This window comes from Ambystoma mexicanum, chromosome 5p, assembly GCF_040938575.1.
Source record: "Ambystoma mexicanum isolate Mex_15411 chromosome 5p, UKY_AmexF1_1, whole genome shotgun sequence".
Taxonomy (NCBI): Eukaryota; Metazoa; Chordata; class Amphibia; order Caudata; family Ambystomatidae; genus Ambystoma; species Ambystoma mexicanum.
In genome coordinates, this window is record NC_090930.1 from 1,163,305,822 (window position 1) to 1,163,329,939 (window position 24,118).

Genomic DNA, 24,118 nt, shown 5'->3' on the forward strand with positions numbered 1-24,118 from the left:
TAGGCCCCTTCTCCATCTACCTTTTGGAGACTTGATTGCATTCAATATGTAAATATCGAATGCAGGAAACAGTTCTCTGAGAATACGGTCATCCACACAAGTCACTTGCAAGAACATAATGTCAAAGGAACCCAGCCACTTGATCCAACCTATATCCCCAGATTTATTTTTTAGCCCAGTTTTGTTCCAACTTATTAACTTCAGCCACACTTACCTCCTAAGGACTCCCAGATCCAATTTAGGCCCTCCATACCGAGAGACTTCTTGTACCCTTGACTAAGAGCAGGAACTGTACATCCTGCTCTGATGCCTCTCATGATCAGTTCCACCAGGAACTATCTGGGCGCGCATGATCTATACAACAATAGAAACTCTCTGCTGCCTGTTAAGAGATAGAGAATATACTCATTTTCACCTTCAGCAGGTACTCTAATTCTGCCCTCGAACAATCGAGCAGTAGTGCTTTGCAAACCAGGGCTGAATGCTGTGTGCTATGGCCTTCATAGACCAATTGGGATGGGTGAGGGCGTGGTAAGGGTGTGGCAGATCTTAAAATGACAGTCCTTGTGCACCATTATCCCTCTCAGCGCAAGTGCTTCTTTACAATTTAAAATACATTTTCTAATAAAAAGGCTTTCCAACGGTGCAACGGACAGTACATCGACCACTGAACATGCAGTCAGACATTATCCTCACAGTGGAGAATATTTTATAGATAATGTCATTGATGTCCAGAATAGGGGACAGCTCTTTCACCAACGATCCCTCGTACGAATATGTGGTACCATGCGTTCTTCCTTTGCATCTGCATATTAAATACATCTTCCTCCATCCAGCGAGTGGGTCATACATTCTGTTGTCTTCATATGTAGTAGATGTCTCTGCATATTGCTTTGTAGCAGTATTACTCTGTTCCATCACATCATCAAGCGGGTTGACCCTTTTAGGTGGGGTTTTCTCTCAGAGCTCTGAGACATCTCTGCCTTCCATCCCTTTCCACTCCTGTAGAAATATCCTCACTGGGCCTTTGTGTGCACTGCTTTGAATTTGCATTGCAATCTCTTGTAGGCTGATTAGATGCTCCCTTGAGGCAATTTTCCACGCTGCTTAAGGCCACGGTCGCACTACTCTTTGAGTAAAGTGGATGGTGCTCTAACATCTTGATGTCATGTTCCACCTATCTTAAGCTTCCTGATGTGCATTTGACACCACATTTGATCGTTTTTTGATAATAACGAAGCATTTATGCAGCATTGAGACATTGTTAATTCTGTGCCCACTCAGAGCTTGGATATCTCCTTTTAACATCCTAACCTTGTCATCCACTCTTGCTGCACATGCCAGGAGGCACCCTGGGGTGCCTCATTCCATTTGTCTATGGTGTTATAGGCAACTGTAATTAAAAAGAGATCCTGACTGGCATTGTTCTCTCCCTGTTTAGCAGCTATATACAATCTAGCAGAATCCACACGGACAACCTCTGCAGCACCTTCATTTACGACTTCCTCTGCAGCTCCCACCAGCAAACCACTTGCTGGGAATTTCTCTTCCATTTCACACTGTGCCATTTCAATGATCCTATCCATAGTTATGTGACTTAGCAGCAGTGTAGGGGCAAAAGGCAGGATCGCATTGGGAATGGAATGGATGGACACAATTCAGTTTCCCTTCAGATGACTTCAAAAATATGCGGTCTCTCTTCCTGTTCCTGCTGCCCCTGCTGTTTTCTAATCAAGAAATGAACATCTGAATTGGCGTCCAGAATGCGATAAGCCTACTTCTGGATCAAGGAGATACCCAATTTTCCCCTAGTTAGTTTCGTTTGTAAGGGCCAGAAATAGGTTTGAACACAGGACGGTGGACATTTAACTTTATTGGACAATCTGACATATTCCTAAGTCTTTTTGTTGAGGTAGGACAAGCTAGGTTTTCCTTTTTCTTTACTTTTATATATAAATAAAAGTCTTTGCAAACAAGCATGCCGCCACTGTGTCAGACGCATAGCTCTGCATCCTTACAGAAGGGAGAGGTCAAATGAGAGCTGCTATGCTCTTTGATACCTCTTGCGACGGGTGCACCCAAGCTTTTTATACCTCAAGAACTGCTGCCTCTTATAGCCCAGTGTTTGGTGCACCTGGCCCTCTGCAGAGTACAAAGCCTTTTCCAGGGGCACAAGGTCTGAGCAGTAATAATGTACAGAGATAATAAAAAGTGTCCCAAGAACAAAGAACTAGCCATTGCAAAATCACACCATCGCTCAAATTGGAATGTGCACTGCTCTCCAATGACAGTTGGGTGGGAGGAGTAGTGAGATGTGCAGCAGGGGGCTTACTGGGGTTCTCAGAGGATGTAGTGGCACATGTCAATCAGTGCTGTGGCAGGACATTGGGAAATGATGTACCAAAATTGACATGGATCGAGCTAAGTGAGACGTGAGATGCCAGCCAAAGTACAAAGGCCAGTGGAATATTAATTTTGCTAATGGTACTATACATGTCGGTATGAAAATATGTTGTAACAAGACACCTTTTATCCCTGATCTGACTGAAGGCACAGCAGTATTAATGGACGTCGATTGGGTGTCTGGAAAATATGCATCTCTACACCTTCTGCCAACCTGGAGTGGCGTGTGTTCACTGACCACGCTGCATTCAGCATTTCTGGTAGTTCCTGAGGCCTATCTAACTTTTATCAATGTGCCATCCGCAGAAACAACTAAGCCCCACCCAATAAAAGTACCCCCTGCTCACCAGGGATTAGTTACCAGAAGACATCTAATTACTTGCCCAAAGACTCATCTGATAAACTGAAGGTGATCCACACAAGTTTAAGCTGTTTACCCAAAACTGAAACATGTTTTACCGCCCTCCTCGTGCCATGTATCCAAACTGCAGCAAACGCCAAGTGGCTGCAGATTAATACGTGGGATATGCTTCAGTTGGCAAATCAGATGGAGCAGGGTCCTAATTCCATAAAGACTAAGGTACGGGAAATTAGGCTCATGACACTCCAGAACAGATATGTTCTGGATTTGCTCACGGCTATTGATGGGGGTGTGTGCAAAAAAAATGACTTGTCTTGTTGCACATACACCCCCACATGATGCAGATAACGGGTCCTTGACTGATGCGATAGGGACCCTTCATAATTTGAGGATTGCCATGAGAACGAAGCAGGAGGGAATGCTGATGACTGGTTCAATTCAATGTTTTCGTGGGCCGTGACATGCTTGGAAATTGCAATAACATGATTGGTTCCCATTGTGGTTTTAGTGCTTGTGCATTTGTGTTCATGTCAACTGATCCTGAGATGTACAAAGGCCCGGCCAAAAAGTTCATCGATGATGGTGTCAATAACAACGGGTAGAGCTCCTCCGCTCACAAAACACAAGTACACCTAGACTGAGAGATGGGATGGGGTTGTAAAACCAAGAATGGTGCGAGTAGAGAAGGATTTTGGACCCCCAGGTGCCATGACCACACCCCACCTGACCCAGAGAATTTACCTGGAGCACTGGGCTGATCTAGCTGGCGATGGGGGGCTGTTGTTTTATGACAGGTACTCCAGAAGAATATGCCCACTCAGAGGAGGTTACGTAATGTGTGTAGGGCATTGGTACCCAAAGATGATGACCATAGAAGGAAGGAGGTGGCAGGGTTAGTTAATGGAGTATTAACTAAATGGCACAATGATGGGATACAAGTACAGCGTCACAGCCAGGCAAAAAGGCTCAGGCTGAGGAGAATTGGATCCATGTGATTAGCTCACAGCCCACACATACTGTATATGGATATTCCCAGTGAGTAAACTGAGCCAAGCTGTAATCACATAGATTCTACATCTATGTGTTTCTGCAACAATTCCTTCCTTCTGACTGCGGGGGACACCACCGCAGCCCCCGCTCCCATTGTACAGTACAATAAGATTCACCATGTCCGTTACTGCTAAATGCACATTAAACATGCATTCAGCATTTCTTTTTCTCACATTTATGGAGAGATACCGAAAATTTGATTAGCACATACATTTGTGTGAGCAGGGTGCGTTTTGTGCAGCAGAAGGCACACGTATCATTTGTAGTTAGGTTTCACACCTATTAGATACCAACATATAGCAACACAGAAAGAGCAATACATGTATTACTGTTGAGATTGCAGTTGTTATAGATATGTATAGGCCCTGTGCTTTATAGTAGTATACAGAGTATGCTCTTTAGTGAGGTGTGAGGAAAGAGTTGAAGTATGTGGAAGATGGATTCAGAAAGATACTGTGGTAGGAGCAAGGTCAGTGTGTTTCTCGCCTTGAAACACTTGAGTATAGGCACATTATAAATGCCATATCATAACATGGCGAGAGTGCTACCATATTGGATTTAAATACACCATGAACAGAATAAAATTCAGGCCTCAATGTGAAGCTGTGGCTACATTTAGCCCAGTCCCAACACAAATCCACTTTGCCATCCCCCCAGAGAGAAGTCGAGGTCAGGAGGAATCAAAGCTGCACAGATACACGTTAATTGTATCCCGCTACAGGGCATGAACATGGTTGGAATGGAATCTTAGCTGTTGGGAGAGCCGGCAGGGATGATCACTTTGAAGGTGAAATTCATGAGAAAATGGCATGTGGTATTGTGATGCCAATAGGGCCGGTGAAGATTTAGAACACTGCTGCCCTCCCCAATGAGCGGTCATCCCCTTTTGAATTACACGAAGACACACAACCAGAGCAAATACAATCCATGAAATTCAGACTCAAGGGTCGTGCCCTTGTCATGTCATTATTGGGCATTTGGGATCCAAAGGAGAAAAGAGGGAACAGTGTCTGGAACGTTCCGTGACTTGGAATAGGTGGGGCAGAGGTGCTAGGGAGATTTATCATGTTTATGCTCCATCCCCTCTCCTAGTGAGACACCCAGCACTTTTTGCCAGACTTCTGGACCTTTTTCCTTAATTCTGAATGAGTGGATCCTTTTCCCACTCATTCATTCTTATGGGCTCTATCTTTTGGAACTCTTTTCTTTGTATTTTACCAGTACTATGCCGTCTATTTCTTTCCATAGCTCTTAAAGGCATCTGCTATTTACTATTGCAGCACGCAGCTCCTAATGGGCAGTGTGGCTGGGGACCCTCAGGGTCCGCCTTTAAGATGTTTTTCTTTATCCTAGAGTAACTACAGTTTTTAAGGATAGAGAGATACTGACAGGGTAATTCATAGAAATTTGCACAAAAGTGGTGCACGCGACTGGCGCACAGCGTGCCCGTGCGAATGTCTGCGCCAGCGTATTCATAGATTTTCACATCCAAAACCAGCGGTGGCGCAGCGTGGCACAGCGACCCTGCAGCAGCACCAGTTACGCCCCCAAGAACGCCATCGCGCAAGGAAAAGCCTTCAAAATCCCCAAATAATCGCAAAGGGCTGCGCTAACCCTGGACCAGTTCACAGGGCTGGCAAACAGCAAACGCCATGCGGGGAACGTGTATTTCAGGGGTGCGCGGGAAGTATCACACGCAAAATCAGCAGGGTACGTGTATTTCAGGGGAGCATGGGAAGTATCACACGCGATTCCAGCAGGGAACGTGTATTTCAGGGTGCGCGGGAAGTATCACACGCGATTCCAGCAGGGTTTGTGTATTACAGGGGTGCACGTGAAGTTCCACACGCGATTTCAGCAGGGTACGTGTATTGCAGGGGTGCGCGGGAAGTTCCACATGCGATTTCAGCAGGGTACGTGTATTTCAGGGGTGCGCGGGAAGTTCCACACGCAATTTCAGCAGGGTACGTGTATTTCAGGGGTGCGCGGGAAGTTCCACACACGATTTCAGCAGGGTACGTGTATTTCAGGGGTTCTGGGGAGTACTACACGTGAATTGGCCGTGTGGGTCCTCCCAGGTGTTCGCTCTACAACCTCCACGGCCCCTGCAGGCAGCCCACACCACGGGGGACTACCCTGCACCCCTGCTCATGTCCCGCAGGCAGCCCATCCATCATGGGCATGCCCCCCAGCCAACCCACATGTCACCTTGCACTATTGATCAACAATGCATGTCTCCCACCACCCCCACCGCCCAGCAGTGCAGGGGCAGCCTCCACCAGGCCCCCACCCATGTCTACCACCACCCCCAACCCCCAGCCACCAGGGGCAGCCTCCACCAGGCCCCCACTCATGTCTCCCACCACCCCCAGCAGTGCAGGGGCAGCCTCCACCAGGCCCCCACTCATGTCCCCCTGCACCCCCACCCCCCAGCAGTGCAGGGGCAGCCTCCACCAGGCCCCCACCCATGTCTACCACCACCCCCACCCCTCAGCCACCAGGGGCAGCCTCCACCAGGCCCCCACTCATGTCTCCCACCACCCAACCCCCCAGCAGTGCAGGGGCAGCCTCCACCAGGCCCCCACTCATGTCTCCCACCACCCCCAGCCCCCAGCAGTGCAGGGGCAGCCTCCACCAGGCCCCCACTCATGTCCCCCTGCACCCCCACCCCCCAGCAGTGCAGGGGCAGCCTCCACCAGGCCCCCACCCATGTCTACCACCACCCCCACCCCCCAGCCACCAGGGGCAGCCTCCACCAGGCCCCCACTCATGTCTCCCACCACCCCCACCCCCCAGCAGTGCAGGGGCAGCCTCCACCAGGCCCCCACTCATGTCTCCCACCACCCCCACCCCCCAGCAGTGCAGGGGCAGCCTCCACCAGGCCCCCACTCATGTCTCCCACCACCCCCAGCCCCAAGCAGTGCAGGGGCAGCCTCCACCAGGCCCCCACTCATGTCCCCCTGCACCCCCACCCCCCGGCAGTGCAGGGGCAGCCTCCACCAGGCCCCCACTCATGTCTCCCACCACCCCCTACCCCCCAGCAGTCAGGGGCAGCCTCCACCAGGCCCCCACCCATGTCTCCCACCACCCCCACCCCCCAGCCACCAGGGGCAGCCTCCACCAGGCCCCCACTCCTGTCTCCCTGCACCCCCACCCCCCAGCAGTGCAGGGGCAGCCTCCACCAGGCCCCCACTCATTGCGTATGCGCATCTGTGACGTGTGTATAAAAGGTACGTGTAGAACGCCATTTCCTTGTACGTGCTTTTCGTGGAGAGCGAGTGGGTGAAATCTGTACTTCTTGTCGGTTCACACGCGATTTACTTCACGGCGTTTCCAGTTCGTACTCCCTGTTACCTCTGACAGCTTTTTCTCTTTTCCTCTTTTTCCTGGGCCTGTTTCCTCAAACAGCGTTCCCTACTACTGTTGTCCTGTCTCCTCAGACAGCGTACAATTCTTCTTTTGGCGGGGGTGTTGCCAACACGCACACGCGCATATTTTTCACGCTTTTGTTCCTGGCGGACGGTGAGTCGCGCACGTATTTAACATCTGTGCTTGCCCCGTGTGTCGCGTACCCCTTCAGAGGTCATTCTAGGCTGCGTGTGACATGCATACGTTCATTCTTGTGTTCCTGGGTGCCACAGCGTAGTGCAGGTTTATTTTTACACGCACGTGGTCTAGGAGGGGTTGCGTGCACCTTACTTCGCTTTTTTGGGGTGCCTGTGCGTTGCGTGACCCGTCATCTTTCCCCAGGGGTGACATACAGCCTTGCTAGAGCACTAGGGTACAATTACCATCTGGTACCCAACCCCTTTGACCCCCAATTGCCCAGGACAATAGTTCATATCGACTCCCAAACGCACAATAACATCAGGCTGGGAGGTGAACAAGCCGTAAGGGTGGCAAAGGTGGCCAAGCCCCAAGTGGTGGCCGTGGTGGATCCGGTAGGGGACGTGGCCGTGACTTGCAGGGTGCCCCTAACCCCCCATGTGTGGAGGAGCAGTCAGGGACACCCATTCCCCCACCCCCTGGTTGAGGTTACCGTGGCTGACACCATCCATGCTCAGCCCTTGTTGGACCAGCCCACTGTGGAACCAGACCTGGCACAGGGTGACTCCATGGCTGACTTCCAGGTCAGCAGGTCTAGGCCACGTGCGCCGGTGAACGTTGGTGTCATCAGGCCACGTGGATCAGGGGCAGCTAGGTCATATGCTGCCCCGCGTAGGCAGGCTGGGGAGGCTGCAGGGGCAGCTGCGGCTCCATCCACCCCACCTCTCACACACCCATCCAGGACAGTGTCGGTCCAAGTCCATCATGCTGACATTCCCCCTGACACCATCACACTTGAGATAATGTCTGCACCAATTCCCATGCTGAGTGTGCAATCCCACGCTACTGCCCCTAGTGTCCAGAGCGGCGCAGGACACTCCGGATCCCCACCACCTTCCAAGCGGAAGAGGAAGAGTGCTCGTCCAGTAGAGGCTGATGCCCCAGACACGGCTTCACAGTCCGGCCCGTCAAGGAAGCCCAGCTTCAATGAGGCCGAACTGAATGCACTTGTAGAGTATGTGCCCACACATGACCGTGAAATGGTGATTGTTGCAGGATCCAAGACCACACCTGCACAACGTCAGGCACACTGGCAGACCATTGCGGACATCATAAGTGCCCTTGGAATCGTGAGGCACACAGCTAATGAATGCTACAAGCGCTGGAATGACCTGAAGCGCAGGGCAAAGAATAAGCTGGCCTCAAGTCATGCCACAACTCTAGTGACTGGAGGTGGGTCTCCAGCAGACGACATAGAACTCACTCCACATGAGCAGGTTGCTGGGACCTACGTCACGGAGGAACAGATCCAAGGCATGGGAGAAGTGGCAGATTACGAGGCATTGTCCAGTGAGTGCACATGCATGTGTGTGTCATCCATGTGCATGGTGTGTGTGGGAGGGCTTCTGTTTGGGTGCCAGGGGAGGGTGTGTGTGCCTGAGTGGTTCGGCTCACCCATGTGCTTCTTCCTATACATCCTTGGCAACAGCATTTGGGTATAGCAGCATCCCTTCGGCCAACATTAGACATCCAGCCCAACACCACGCCAGTTGCCCTTGGAGTGTCATCTTGCCACAACACTGTTGCCTATTTACCTCTGTTTATTCAGGCAGATTGTTTGCATACCACCACTTTTACTCAGGATTTCTCAGTCCTATTGTCACATGTCTGACATGGCTATGGTACAGTGGACTGGCTCAGTTTCGTGGACATGATTAGTTTGAACATGTCCCTGTGCTATAGGACCATTTTTGACTGGCAGCTGCAGGTTAAACATTTGAACCATTACAATGAAAATAATCAATCATATGAACAAACTGGACTGAATGAACAATTGGTGACCTCCTCTCCCTCTTCACTTCATGGCTAGGGTACATGCCATCTGTGTGGTGGCATGTGTATTTGACCTGCCAATCACTGGCCAATGTGTGATGCCACTGCTAGGCAGCATGCAGCAAATGTGTTCATCTTCCATCTTGGTGTCATCAATGTGTGCCATCTGCCTCCCCATCACACGCAGTGACGGTGCATGCATGGGAGTGTTTTAGTCATGTGGGACATGTGTCAATCAAGTACTGTTTCTGTAGCCTCTCAGCCCTCATTGTGTGCCATAGTGCTAATGCCTGTTTCCATTTGTTTTCTTTTATGTCTTTGCAGGGGAAGACGCACCTGATACTGCTGGGGTTGTGGAGACGGTGCAGACCCAGGAGGGGTCTGAGGGCCGACCGACCACCAGTGAGGGACGTGGTGTGGTGGTGGGTGAGAACCCACAACTGCTGCAGGTGGTGCTCTCAAGGGGTGTCTCTGGCTGCACCTCCCCCGAGCTGTACTCAGGTGTTGATTTGGATGATGGGACCTAAGTGCCGTCGCAGGTGAGTGTTCCTGGGAGGGATTCTGTTCTGTCCGACCCACCTGCACCAGGGTTAGAACCCTCAATGGGGATGTCAGTGTTGGCAGGTACGCCTTTGGTGGTTACGGATGCAGGGTCACACTCCGCGACATCTGATCCTGTTCCTGGGCCAGCAGATCAGAGGGGGAATGCAGTCCTGCAGCCTCAGGCAGTGCCGGCACAGCAAGGCGCAGTTCGCCTTGCCCCAGACAGGTGTGGTGCCCGCCGACGTGGTGGCCGTACGCCACCTGGCAATACCGCATGGGGGCAATACATTTACGGTATGGCAACCCAACAGGCAGCATCATCAGAGATGATGGCTCAGGCCATGGATATGGTGGCCACTTCCATTGTCCCCCCCGAAAGGCTGATGGAGCGACTACAGCAGGCAACCGACTCCATCTGCCAGCCACACAGGGAGGACATGTTGGCGTCCGACAGGGACAGGCGGGCGGCACTGGCGACTCTGCAGGAAGCCATCTCCATAGAGTCCCAGGGCCACAGGGAAGCCCTTAGGCTGGAACTCCACCTCAGGACGACTCTTGTTGAGCTTGAGGCTTCAACAAACCGAAGGACAGAACAGCAGCTGGAGAGTCTCACCCGTACGCTCTCAGCTGAGATGCAGGCAACTAGGGCGGAGGTCCGGGCATCCCGTGAGTTGTTGCATGGGGACCTCCACACACTTATCCTCCAGAACGAGACCTACCACACCCGCATGCTTGCAGCCATGGAGGAACAGACTAGGGCTTTGCGTGGGCTGCCTCCCATAGTGCCACCACCTCCGGATGCAGCTGCAGAGGGTGAGGATAGCGACAGCAGTGATACTCCCACAATAGGGTAGCCGTGTAGGCCATGAGCCCATGGAGGTGTTTTTTTTTCGCAAGATCCACGCAGGTGGGTTTTGGTGTGCACCCTGTCCTCAGACCTCCTGGGTGGCCTCCCCAACCCCCCCGGGCCCATTAATCTCATCCTCCATATTTGCAGGTCCATTCCTCATGTCTTCACAATGCGGTCCACCTTGGAACTGGAGTCCATGTTGTAAGCAGTGCACCTACACTCTTGCGTGGCGCTAACACTGTATACTTGGAAGTGTTCGGAGGGCTGTCGTCATCAGGAGGTGAGGCTAGCTAATTTTTAAGTCTGTAATGTCATGTTTAAGGTAGGTTGGAGGTTGTGTAGGTGATTGGTATTCTTGGTAAGTATTTGGTAATGTGGGTTGTAGGTCCTGCATTACTGTGAGCATTTCATGTGTGGACATGTTTCCATTAGGGACACTGTGGCTGCTGACACTTGTGGCATGTTGTGGGGATTAATTTCTTTCCTCTCACATTACATGCCATGGTGTGTTGTGTGGCCATGCCGGGGAGGGGGTGGGTGACATGGCACTGTTTTCATGTAGTATTTTGGAAGTGGGTATTAATTTCTGCAGCATGGAAGTGTCTTTTCATGACACTCAATTGGTGGTGTTTTGTATAGGTAGGGATGCACACATTGTGACACTTCCACATGAACAATCTCAGGCTGCTATGGTTCTGACAGTTGACAGTCCCTTTGTTCGTCTTAATTGTCAGGTCGAGTCATCATTGCTTATCAGATGGTATGTGCCAGGCCTGTGTGCACTCCACTGGGGTGTGATTTCTATGTGCAGTAATTAGCCACCAGCTGCGTACGGGCTGCCTCACACTGTGCCCTCTCCCCTCCCTTTCGCAGCGGGCGAGCATGTGGTTGGGGATGTGGGGGCACCACCATGTCCACTGCCAGGCACCGGCGTGTTGCAACATTGTGCAGGACACATGCTGCCACTATGATCCTGCACACTACTGGGGGCGCATATAACAGCTGCCCGCCAGAATGGTCAAGGGAGCGAAAGCGTGACTTGAGCACTCCGAATGTGCGCTCCACTATGCCCCGGGTTGCAATATGGGCTGTGTTGTATCTTACCTCTGGAGGCGTGATGGGGTTCCGAATTGGCGTCATCATGTGGGTGCTCAGTAGGCACTGTCCCCTGGTGAGGAGGTGATGGGTATCATTAGTGGGGTAGTGACATAACTCTGCATCTGACATGCATGCATGTGCAGTGGCATTCATACTCACCAAGCAGCCATGTATCGCCATGCCGCCCAGCTTCTAGGTCCCGGTTTAGGGTAGACATTCGGTAAATGAAGCTACGTGGGTGGACCCTGGATAGTTGGCATATACTGAGGTGATGATTCCCTTAGCATTACATACTACCTGCACGTTGATGGAATGCCAGTGCTTGAGGTTCCTATAATTGTGCTCAGATGCCCTGGGGGGACGTAGTGCCACATTGGTGCAGTCAATGGCACCTAGCACTTTTGGGAATTGTGCCACACCGTAGAAATCGAGGGTGGCAGCCTGCCTTTCTGCAGGTGTCCTGGGCAGGTATATGTGCCTACGGACTGATGGGCGTGCAGTGATGATGTTCAAGACCTGGTATAGGCAGCGTGACTGCGTGGCCTGTGACACCCCACCCACTATGGCACTTGTCTGCTGAAATGATCCTGTGGCCAAGAAGTGCAGTACATTGAGGACCTTCTCAAGGGGGATGAGTGCTTGGGAGCACAGGGTGGGTGATGTGAGGTCATCCTCCCACTCACTGACCAGGTCCAGTATTATGTGTGGGGGAAACCTGTACCTCGCATACACCTGGTCATCAGGCATCCCAAAAAGGCTGGTTCTGGGAGTGAAAATTCGGGCCCTCACTATCCTCCTCCTCCTCCTTTGGTAACCCACGGCCACTGCTGCTAGGAATGGTATATTCATCCTGGTGTATGAGCTTGTTTGTTGTTTGCGCGCACTTTTATGCTGCGTGGGTCGACGTACGCCTGCTTAATGCTGGCGTACGTGTCTCAGGATTGGACAATTTTTCGGCACGTCGTAGGCGAACGTGTGAATCTTCCCGCCCACCCCAGGAATACACGTAGCACGCTCTCACAGGCACAGTCGCGAGTAAATATTCCCGCCCACCCTTGGAATACATGTACCCCACTCTCATAGGCCCAATCGCGTGTGGAAGTTCACGCACACCCTGAAGTACACGTACCCAGGCTAATCGCGTGTGGAACTTCCCGCGCACCCCGTAGTACACGTACACAAGCAAATAGCGTGTGGAAGTTCACGCGCACCCCGAAGTACACGTACCCAGGCCAATCGCGTGTGCAAATTCCCGCGCACCCCGAAGTACATGTACCCAGGCTAATCGCACGGCTGGGGGATGGGGGTGGTGGGAGACATGAGTGGGGGCCTGGTGGAGGCTGCACCTGAACTGCTGGGGGGTGGGGGTGGTGGTAGACATGAGTGGTGGGCTGGTGGAGGCTGCCCCTGGTGGCTGGGTGGTGGGGGTGGTGGGAGACATGAGTGGTGGGCTGGTGGAGGCTGCCCCTGCACTGCTGGGGGGTGGGGGTGGTGGGAGACATGAGTGGGGGCCTGGTGGAGGCTGCCCATGGTGGCTGGGGGGTGGGGGTGGTGGGAGACATGAGTGGGGGCCTGGTGGAGGCTGCCCCTGCACTGCTGGGGAGTGGGGGTGGTGGGAGACATGAGTGGGGGCCTGGTGGAGGCTGCCCCTGGTGGCTGGGGGGTGAGGGAGACATGAGTTGGACGTGAGTGGGGGCCTGGTGGAGGGTGCCCCTGACTGCTGGGGGTAGGGGGTGGTGGGAGACATGAGTGGGGGCCTGGTGGAGGCTGCCCCTGGTGGCTGGGGGGTGGGGGTGGTGGTAGACATGAGTGGGGGCCTGGTGGAGGCTGCCCCTGCACTGCTGGGGGGTGGGGGTGGTGGTAGACATGAGTGGGGGCCTGGTGGAGGCTGCCCCTGCACTGCTGGGGGGTGGGGGTGCAGGGGGACATGAGTGGGGGCCTGGTGGAGGCTGCCCCTGCACTGCTGGGGGGTGGGGGTGGGGGTGGTGGGAGACATGAGTGGGGGCCTGGTGGATGCTGCCCCTGGTGGCTGGGGGGTGGGGGTGGTGGTAGACATGAGTGGGGGCCTGGTGGAGGCTGGCTCTGCACTGCTGGGGGGAGGAGGGGTGTTAGACATGAGTGGGGGCCTGGTGGAGGCTGCCCCTGGTGGTTGGGGGGTGGGGGTGGTGGGAGTCATGAGTGGGGGGCTGGTGGAGGCTGCCCCTGCACTGCTGGGGGGTGGGGGTGGTGGGAGACATGAGTGGGGCCTGGTGGAGGCTGCCCATGGTGGCTGGGGTGTGGGGGTTATGGGAGACATGAGTGGGGGCCTGGTGGAGGCTGCCCCTGCACTTCTGGGGGGTGGGGGTGGTGGGAGACATGGGTGGGGGCCTGGTGGAGGCTGCCCCTGGTGGCTGGGGGGTGAGGGTGGTGGGAGACATGAGTTGGACATGAGTGGGGGCCTGGTGGAGGGTGCCCCTGACTGCTGGGGGGTAGGGGGTGGTGGGAGACATGAGTGGGGGCCTGGTGGAGGCTGCCCCTGGTGGCTGGGGGGTGGGGGTGGTGGTAGACATGAGTGGGGGCCTGGTGGAGGCTGCCCCTGCACTGCTGGGGGGTGGGGGTGGTGGTAGACATGAGTTGGGGCCTGGTGGAGGCCGCTCCTGCACTGGTGGGGGGTGGGGGTGCAGGGGGACATGAGTGGGGGCCTGGTGGAGGCGGCCCCTGCACTGCTGGGGGGTGGGGGTGGTGGGAGACATGAGTGGGGGCCTGGTGGATGCTGCCCCTGGGGGGTGGGGCTGGTGGTAGACATGAGTGGGGGCCTGGTGGAGGCTGCCCCTGCACTGCTGGGGGGTGGGGGTGCAGGGGGACATGAGTGGGTGCCTGGTGGAGGCTGCCCCTGCACTGCTGGGGGGTGGGGGTGGTGGGAGACATGAGTGGGGGCCTGGTGGATGCTGCCCCTGGTGGCTGGAGGGTGGGGGTGGTGGTAGACATGAGTGGGGGCCTGGTGGAGGCTGCCCCTGCACTGCTGGGGGGTGGGGGTGGTGGGAGACATGAGTGGGGGCCTGGTGGAAGCTGCCCCTGGTGGCTGGGGGGTGGGGGTGGTGGTAGACATGGGTGGGGGCCTGGTGGAGGCTGCCCCTGCACTGCTGGGGGGTGGGGGTGGTGGGAGACATGAGTGGGGGCCTGGTGGAGGCTGCCCCTGGTGGCTGGGGGGTGGGGGTGGTGGGAGACATAAGTGGGGGGCTGGTGGAGGCTGCCCCTGCACTGCTGGGGGTTGGGGGTGGTGGGAGACATAAGTGGGGGGCTGGTGGAGGCTGCCCCTGCACTGCTGGGGGGTGTGGGTGGTGGGAGACATGAGTGGGGGCCTGGTGGAGGCTGCCCCTCGTGGCTGGGGGGTGGGGGTGGTGGTAGACATGAGTGGGGGCCTGGTGGAGGCTGCCCCTGCAGTGCTGGGGGGTGGGGGTGGTGGGAGACATGAGTGGGGGCCTGGTGGAGGCTGCCCCTGGTGGCTGGGGGGTGGGGGAGGTGGTAGACATGCGTGGGGGCCTGGTGGAGGCTGCCCCTGCACTGCTGGGGGGTGGGGGTGGTGGGAGACATGAGTGAGGGCCTGGTCGAGGCTGCCCCTGGTGGCTGGGGGGTGGGGGTGGTGGGAGACGTAAGTGGGGGGCTGGTGGAGGCTGCCCCTGCACTGCTGGGGGGTGGGGGTGGTGGGAGACATGAGTGGGGGCCTGGTGGAGGCTACCCCTGGTGGCTGTGGGATGGGGGTGGTGGGAGACATGAGTGGGGGCCTGGTGGAGGCTGCCCCTGCACTGCTGGGGGGGTGGGGGTAATAGGGGACATGAGTGGGGGCCTGGTGGAGGCTGCCCCTGGTGGCTGGGGGTTGGGGGTGGTGGTAGACATGAGTGGGGGCCTGGTGGAGGCTGCCCCTGCACTGCTGGGGTTGGGGGTGGTGGGAGACATGAGTGGGGGCCTGGTGGATGCTGCCCCTGGTGGCTGGGGGGTGGGGGTGGTGGTAGACATGAGTGGGGGCCTGGTGGAGGATGCCCCTGCACTGCTGGGGGGTGGGGGTGGTGGGAGACATGAGTGGGGGCCTGGTGGATGCTGCCCCTGGTGGCTGGGGGGTGGGGGTGGTGGGAGACATGAGTGGGGGGCTGGTTGAGGCTGCCCCTACACTGCTGGGGGCTGGGGGTTGTGGGAGACATGAGTGGGGGCCTGGTGGAGGCTGCCCCTGGTGGCTGTGGAATGGGGGTGGTGGGAGACATGAGTGGGGGCCTGGTGGAGGCTGCCCCTGCACTGCTAGGGGGTGGGGGTAATAGGGGACATGAGTGGGGGCCTGGTGGAGGCTGCCCCTGGTGGCTGGTGGGTGGGGGTGGTGGTAGACATGAGTGGGGGCCTGGTGGAGGCTGCCCCTGCACTGCTGGGGGGTGGGGGTGGTGGGAGACATGAGTGGGGGCCTGGTGGATGCTGCCCCTGGTGGCTGGGGGGTGGGGGTGGTGGTAGACATGAGTGGGGGCCTGGTGGAGGCTGCCCCTGCACTGCTGGGGGGTGGGGGTGCAGGGGGGCATGAGTGGGGGCCTGGTGGAGGCTGCCCCTGCACTGCTGGGGGGTGGTGGTGGTGGGAGACATGAGTGGGGGCCTGGTGGATGCTGCCCCTGGTGGCTGGGGGGGGTGGGGCTGGTGGTAGACATGAGGGGGGCCTGGTGGAGGCTGCCCCTGCACTGCTGGGGGGTGGGGGTGCAGGGGGACATGAGTGGGGCGCCTGGTGGAGGCTGCCCCTGCACTGCTTGGGGGTGGGGGTGGTGGGAGACATGAGTGGGGGCCTGGTGAAGGCTGCCCCTGCACTGCTTGGGGGTGGGGGTGGTGGGAGACATGAGTGGGGGCCAGGTGGAGGCTGCCCCTGCACTGCTGGGGGGTGGGGGTAATAGGGGACATGAGTGGGGGCCTGGTGGAGGCTGCCCCTGGTGGCTGGGGTGTGGGGGTGGTGGAAGACATGAGTGGGGGCCTGGTGGAGGCTGCCCCTGCACTGCGGGGGGTGGGGGTAATAGGGGACATGAGTGGGGGCCTGGTGGAGGCTGCCCCTGCACTGCTGGGGGGTGGGGGTGGTGGGAGACATGAGTGGGGGCCTCATGAAGGCTGCCCCTGGTGGCTGGGGGGTGGGGGTGGTGGGAGACATGAGTGGGGTGCTGCTGGAGGCTGCCCCTGCACTGCTGGGGGGTGGGGGTGGTGGGAGACATGAGTGGGGGCCTGGTGGAGGCTGCCCCTGGTGGCTGTGGGATGGGGGTGGTGGGAGACATGAGTGGGGCCTGGTGGAGGCTGCCCCTGGTGGCTGGGGGGTGGGGGTGGTGGTAGACATGAGTGGGGGCCTGGTGGAGGCTGCCCCTGCACTGCTGGGGGGTGGGGGTGGTGGGAGACATGAGTGGGGGCCTGGTGGAGGCTGCCCCTGGTGGCTGGGGGGTGGGGGTGATGGTAGACATGAGTGGGGGCCTGGTGGAGGCTGCCCCTGGTGGCTGGAGGGTGGGGGTGGTGGTAGACATGAGTGGGGGCCTGGTGGAGGCTGCCCCTGCACTGCTGGGGGGTGGGGGTGGTGGGAGACATGAGTGGGGGCCTGGTGGAGGCTGCCCCTGGTGGCTGGGGGGTGGGGGTGGTGGTAGACATGAGTGGGGGCCTGGTGGAGGCTGCCCCTGCACTGCTGGGGGGTGGGGGTGCAGGGGGACATGAGTGGGGGACTGGTGGAGGCTGCCCCTGCACTGCTGGGGGGTGGGGTTGGTGGTAGACATTAGTGGGGGCCTGGTGGAGGCTGCCCCTGCACTGCTGGGGGGTGGGGGTGGTGGGAGACATGAGTGGGGGCCTGGTGGAGGCTGCCCCTGGTGGCTGGGGGGTGGGGGTGGTGGTAGACATGAGTGGGGGCCTGGTGGAGGCTGCCCCTGCACTGCTGGGGGGTGGGGGCGGTGGGAGACATGAGTGGGGGCCTGGTGGAGGCTGCCCCTGGTGGCTGGTGGGTGGGGGTGGTGGTAGACATGAGTGGGGGCCTGTTGGAGGCTGCCCCTGCACTGCTGGGGTGTGGGGGTGCAGGGGGACATGAGTGGGGGCCTGGTGGAGGCTGCCCCTGCACTGCTGGGGGGTGGGGGTGGTGGGAGACATGAGTGGGGGCCTGGTGGAGGCTGCCCCTGCACTGCTGGGGGGTGGGGGTGGCGGGAGACATGAGAGGGGGCCTGGTGGAGGCTGCCCCTGGTGGCTGGGGGGTGGGGTGGTGGTAGACATGAGTGGGGGCCTGGTGGAGGCTGCCCCTGCACTGCTGGGGGGTGGGGGTGGTGGGAGACATGAGTGGGGGCCTGGTGGAGGCTGCCCCTGGTGGCTGGGGGGTGGGGGTAATAGGGGACATGAGTGGGGGCCTGGTGGGGGCTGCCCCTGCACTGCTGGGGGGTGGGTGGGTGGGAGACATGAGTGGGGGCCTGGTGGAGGCTGGGGTGGGGGTAATAGGGGACATGAGTGGGGGCCTGGTGGAGGCTGCCCCTGTTGGCTGGGGGGTGGGGGTGGTGGGAGACATGTGTTGGTGATCAGTAGTGCAAGGTGACGTGGGTTGGCTGGTGAGCATGGCCATGGTGGATTGGTTGCCTGTGGGACATGAGCAGGGGTGCAGGGTAGTACCCTGTGGTGTGGGCTGCCTGCAGGGGCCGTGGAGGGTGTAGAGGGAACACCTGGGGGGACCCACATGGCCAAATCACGTGTAGCATTCCCCGGCACCACCGAAATACATGTACCCTGCAGAAATCGCGTGTGAATCTTCCGCGCACATCGGAATACACGTACCCAGGCCAATCGCGTGTGGAACTTCCCGCGCACCCCGAAGTACACGTACCCAGGCCAATCGCGTGTGGAACTTCCCGCGCACCCCCACCTAGCCAGGCCAATCGCGTGTGGAACTTCCCGCGCACCCCGTAGTACACGTACCCAGGCCAATCGCATGTGGAACTTCCCACGCACCCCCACCTACCCAGGCCAATCGCGTATGGAACTTCCCGCGCACCCCGTAGTACACGTACCCAGGCTAATCGCGTGTGGAACTTCCCGTGCACCCCGAAGTACACGAACCCAGGCCAATCGCGTGTGGAACTTCCCGCGCACCCCCACCTAGCCAGGCCAATCGCGTGTGGAACTTCCCGCGCACCCCGTAGTACACGTACCCAGGCCAATCGCATGTGGAACTTCCCACGCACCCCCACCTACCCAGGCCAATCGCGTATGGAACTTCCCGCGCACCCCGTAGTACACGTACCCAGGCCAATCACATGTGGAACTTCCCACGCACCTCCACCTACCCAGGCCAATCGCGTATGGAACTTCCCGCGCACCCCGTAGTACACGTACCCAGGCTAATCGCGTGTGGAACTTCCCGCGCACCCAGGAACACGTGCACATGCTATTTTTCACACAGCGGGTGTCCGTGTTTGTCGGTGCCCCTTTGCACCTCATTTGTCCTAGAGGGCCACTGTATGGCCCTTTCATCATGGCTGTATATGGGTGCTTTTTTTTAGCGCACATTTTGGCGCACATTTTTTTCTGTTGCAGGGGCGCTACCGGCTGCTTTCTTGTGGCGTACTTGTTTGGCCCTGTGCGCGTCTTTGACCGTGGGCTGCTTTGCCCTATTCGATTCCATGAATACGGGTTGTAGGCGAGCGTGTGGGCGTTCTGCACACTTGCCTCCTGTACTTCCCCCGTGACGCCCATATTTTGACGCGTTGTTCCCCATTCCGAGTGTTACGCCCCGTGTTCCGCCTACTTTTGTGATGTGCGCCGCGCTATGTGCGATTTCGCAGTGGCTGTGGCGCACGCTGTTGGATGACCTGTGCGCCGGCGTGCGCGGCGGACATTTTTAGCGCACATCCAATGTTTTTCTCACGCACGGACTTCCATGAATCGCTGTGCGCTGGTTTTCCTGCGATTTTCGCACTTGCACTGCGATTTTCGCACTTTTCCTGCGATTCGCACGTTTTGGCACCTCTGCGCGGGAATTTTCCGCGCACATTAATTCCATGAATCGACCCCTTGGTATCTCTCCTAAAACTCTATAGTTTGAGAGATTGGCAAACACCATCATATGTGGAATGCCAAAGGTATACCTAGTATCCCCCTTCTCTCTGCTCCTGTGGCTTTTTACTCACTTAGACAATTGGGCCTCATTGCGACCCAGGCGGTAAGTTACCGCCTGGGTCGTACCTTTACTACCATGGCGTAAACTACGTTTACGCCATGGTGGTTGGCGGACTTACCGCCCCATTCCGAGGTTGGCGGGGCGGTAAGTCCCCAATCCCCATTTACCCTTCCCCATTCCCATTTTTGCCCCATAGGGCATAATGGGAGTGGGGAAGGCGTTAATTACGCCACCGTAAATTACGGTGGCGTAATTAACAACAAGGTCCCTTAGCGCCATGGATTTTAACACCTGCTAAAAGCAGGTGTTAAATCCTCCATGGCGCTAAGGGACCTCGGAATCAGGCGGTAAGGGCCGGCGCTGTTTACGCTGCCGTAAACCCCTTACTGCCTGGGTCGTAATGAGGCCCAATCTCTTAGTTATGACTGGTGGCAGTGGACATGTTCTACCAACTATTGTGTAATTTATATACCGCAGGCTATGTCCATTGCTTCGGTAGTGCACAATAGGGACATCCAAGTACTGCAGGCAAGACCCTGTTGTGCACTCTCCAGAATTAATACACCCCTCTAGGGAAATACTCCATGAGATAACTTGCAAGGATAACAAGGTTTCTTTGTATGGAATACAAAATATCAGCAAAGGACTCTGCTGCTCGAGATCGTTCTGACTCCAGAATACTTGTTCGTCCCCTTGAAAAGACAGTGGCCCTCATTACAAAACCGGCGGTAACCAATGGCGCTATTAGCACCATGGTTGCTGCCAGTATTGTAACGAGTCCGCCATGGTGCAATGGGGAATTACCACCCCATTCCAAGGTTGGCGGGGCGGTAATTCCCCATGCACCATTGGCCCTTCCCCATTCCCATTTTTGCCCCATAGGGCTCAATGGGAATGGGGAAGGCGGTAATTACGGTACCGCAAATTGCGGTACCGTAATTGCCTCTAAGGTCCCTTTGCAGGTCCCTACTTTAACGGCTGGTCCAGACCAGCCATTAAGGTCGGGAGCCACAAAGGGACCTCGTAATTAGGCGCTAAGGGGTTAACCGCACCACTGCCTTTTACGGCGCCGTTAACCCCTTGGCGCCAGTGTCGTAATGAGGCCCAGTATATATGATCCTGCTCCATATGGGATGCCAGGCTACAATTGGTTGGTTTCTTCGCCATCTGTCCGGCTCCACGTGGGTCAGCTGGGCTCATCTCTCTGTGGAGTGAAGGTCAGGTCTCTCATAAGTTACATTGTAACAACTATGCTAGCATGCTAAGCCTACTACTACATCACTGGGGGATTGATGCCAGGGGGAAGGGAGAAAGAAATACAGTCACACTGACCCACACATTCTAAGCTTTGTTGATACGGCACCTCTTTCGCTCAAGGCTTCCACCCTGGTTTTGATCTATAATGTATCCCTCCCTGTACCTCGTTTTACAAAGGAAGTGTTTTATGCTGAGGGGTGAAACAGTTGCGCATACTTAGATCTTTTATGGTTGCTTGGTATATGCTAAGGGCTGGGGTTGCTCGCTTATCATGGAATGCACGGGTATGGGGTCGGGTCAGTGGTGTCTGGGTTGGCTGGGTGGGGGTTAGAGGTGTGCTGGCAGCTTGGTTGTGATGAATGGGCACTGTGAGGAGCCTGGGATGGTCTCACGGCCTTGCAGGGCACATTTCTCCAAACAATATTAAGTATTTGCAATAGCAAAGGGACACGGAGGAAGTGAGCTTCCATAAGAACTAGTGGGGCAGACTCATTGTGCCCTAATGATCTGGTCCTAGTGAAATCGTTCCATGAAGCTCGACTGGTGCAACACGGCCATGCAAGCCTGTGAATACAAAATGGCATTTCTTTCTATTTGCCTTCTAAGGTTATAGGTCTGCTGTTTGAGCTATATTATATCTGCAGCGAGTTTCATAGAGCGGTTCTCCCTCCCCCTTGAACACTACACTATTTCATAGGGGATTCACCTTACCTAAAAACGCCAAGGGGGTGGGGTATACTCATTTCCATCCCAACAGTACCAATTTGGGGCCTTGCTTCTTTTTTTGGCATTACTTGTTCTTTGTTAGCCCTTCTTCTACCATTATGGGAGGGGGAGGCCTTTGTGTGTTTTGCTTTTGGCAGAAATCCTTGGGTGTCCGTGCCTAGGCTCCAGAGTGTCTGGGCAGTCAGGAAGTGGGGGGGAGTTTTCCACACCCCTGTCCTTTGTCTGCTAGAGTGCCTGAATAGAACCAGCTCACAAGGGGGGGTCTAGCTGTCCTGGTTGGACAGTCAAACGCCCCTTTCTGTAAATTGCTGAGAGATATTGCAGACAAACGTGTGCTGGAACTGTATAAAAGGTGAGGCTCCTGAGTGAAAAGCAAATCAACCACTGGAAGCTAAAGTAACCGGAGAAGAAGACAACCAAAGATGCCTGCAGACGCTTTGCAACACCATGAAGTGACCACTGTTGTCCTGACCCTGTTTTCTGTGCAACAGAAGAGCTCCAAAGAGGATTACTCATCCCTTTGGCTGTTGGGAACAACCAGTCCCAAGACAAACTTTGATTTGAGCCATCTCACGAGGTCCTGTTAGTTTCCAGAGCTGCCGAACCCCAATACCAGGAGAACAGCTTCTCATTTTGAGTGCATCATCATGGAAAGGCCAAATCCATCCAAATATCTCCTGAGCCTTCAAGGACACCCCAGAGAGCCGATCCAACTCACCCAGATCTCCTCATCAGAGTGAGGGACTGCAGGTAGCGAAGAAGAGTGACTGGATGAATCATGTCCTTTGTTGGTGCTGCCTGCAGAAAAGGCACCAAAACCACAGAGTGACCAGTGAAGTTGATGAAAGTCCTGCCAGAGCTCTCCCCTTGAGATTGCTGCAGAGAGATCTAGTGCATTGTCCTGTCTTTCGTCATCAGACCAAGGATTCCGGAAGTCGGGTCTAGAGCTGCAACATCGCGCAGCATCGACCACAAATATTTTCTTCTGATTTAAGGTACTGTGGGTAAAAAGTTATTGCTTACCTGATTACAGAAAATTGGAATGCACATAGAGGTTTCCAGGGCAACCCCCTCTTAACTCCGACCCAAGTCGCTGCTTGTGTCCTTTTCAAGTCCTTTAACAGGGTCCCCCACGTTGGTTAAAAGTTCTAGTATCTTCCTTCCGAGAGACTAGAAAGTATCCACAGGAGCATTCAATTTATGCTGTTTTGCAAGACTTTAATATGCTACGAACTGCCTTTTAGCTAGGGTTGCGTTTTTGGCTTTGAAAGACTTGCCAGAAAACAGCCTCTAGACCCCAAAGCTCTGCTAGCATTGCAGTAACCAACTGTTTTCCTTCCCAACAAATCATTACATTATATGTGTGTGCAGACTAGACACAATTAGCATATTACTTTGTGGGTGAACAGTATTACCGATAGAACTGGCAAACTCCTCTAACAATTGTATGCTTCAGCAACAACCAACTAAGAAGTGACCCTTTGAAAGCATTGAAAAGTATACCTATGTGTGTTGGTTTATTGTGCTAAGTATTTAACAGTAACTTTTGTGAACATATTATAAATCTATGTTTTAATATAGATGTATGTGCAAGTGTTTCTTTGATGTGCATTACTGACTGGGTTCAGTGTACTTCCCTACAGCTCACATCTTCCTCTTAAAATAAGCCTGTCTGCTCTGCCACTCTACCAAGAGTTGGGGATCTACCAACCACTGAGATAGCTTACTAAAGTCTTACCACCAAGTAGGACTTTAGGAAAACTCCCCTAACACGAGGTGATGCCAATAAATTCAGTACAATGTCTGGGGTGCAGCTTGTGTGCACCAGAGTGTCTGGGTTAATGAGAAGGCCTATTGTCTTATCAAAGCAGAGTTGGCCTCACCAGTTTACTTTGAACGTGTCTGGATCAGAGGGATGCACATCACATGATGATCACCATTTATTATTGTTACTGGGCCGGGAGGATAGCTAAGGGGCAACGCGTTTGCTTAGAAGCAAGGCAATGCATAACAACACAAGTTCGAATCCTGGTCTCACACTTAGAAACTGGAACGTGTCTCAGGTATTAAGTGCTTTATAAAATAACAATTATAATTATAACTATTTATTTGTTAACCAATACTGCACCTGGATTTTGTAGTGACAATGTAGTGAACCATGTGTATAGGGGTAGGGGCTTAGATAAGGTGTGGCCAATTGGTCCAGGGACTAATGGGGGGATCAGCATGTCATAAAAGTGGTAGCCAATGAGGTTAGTGGGAGGACGTGTGTAACTTATGTATTTAAATGTCTGTTTTTTTAGCTATATAACCTGTAACTTCC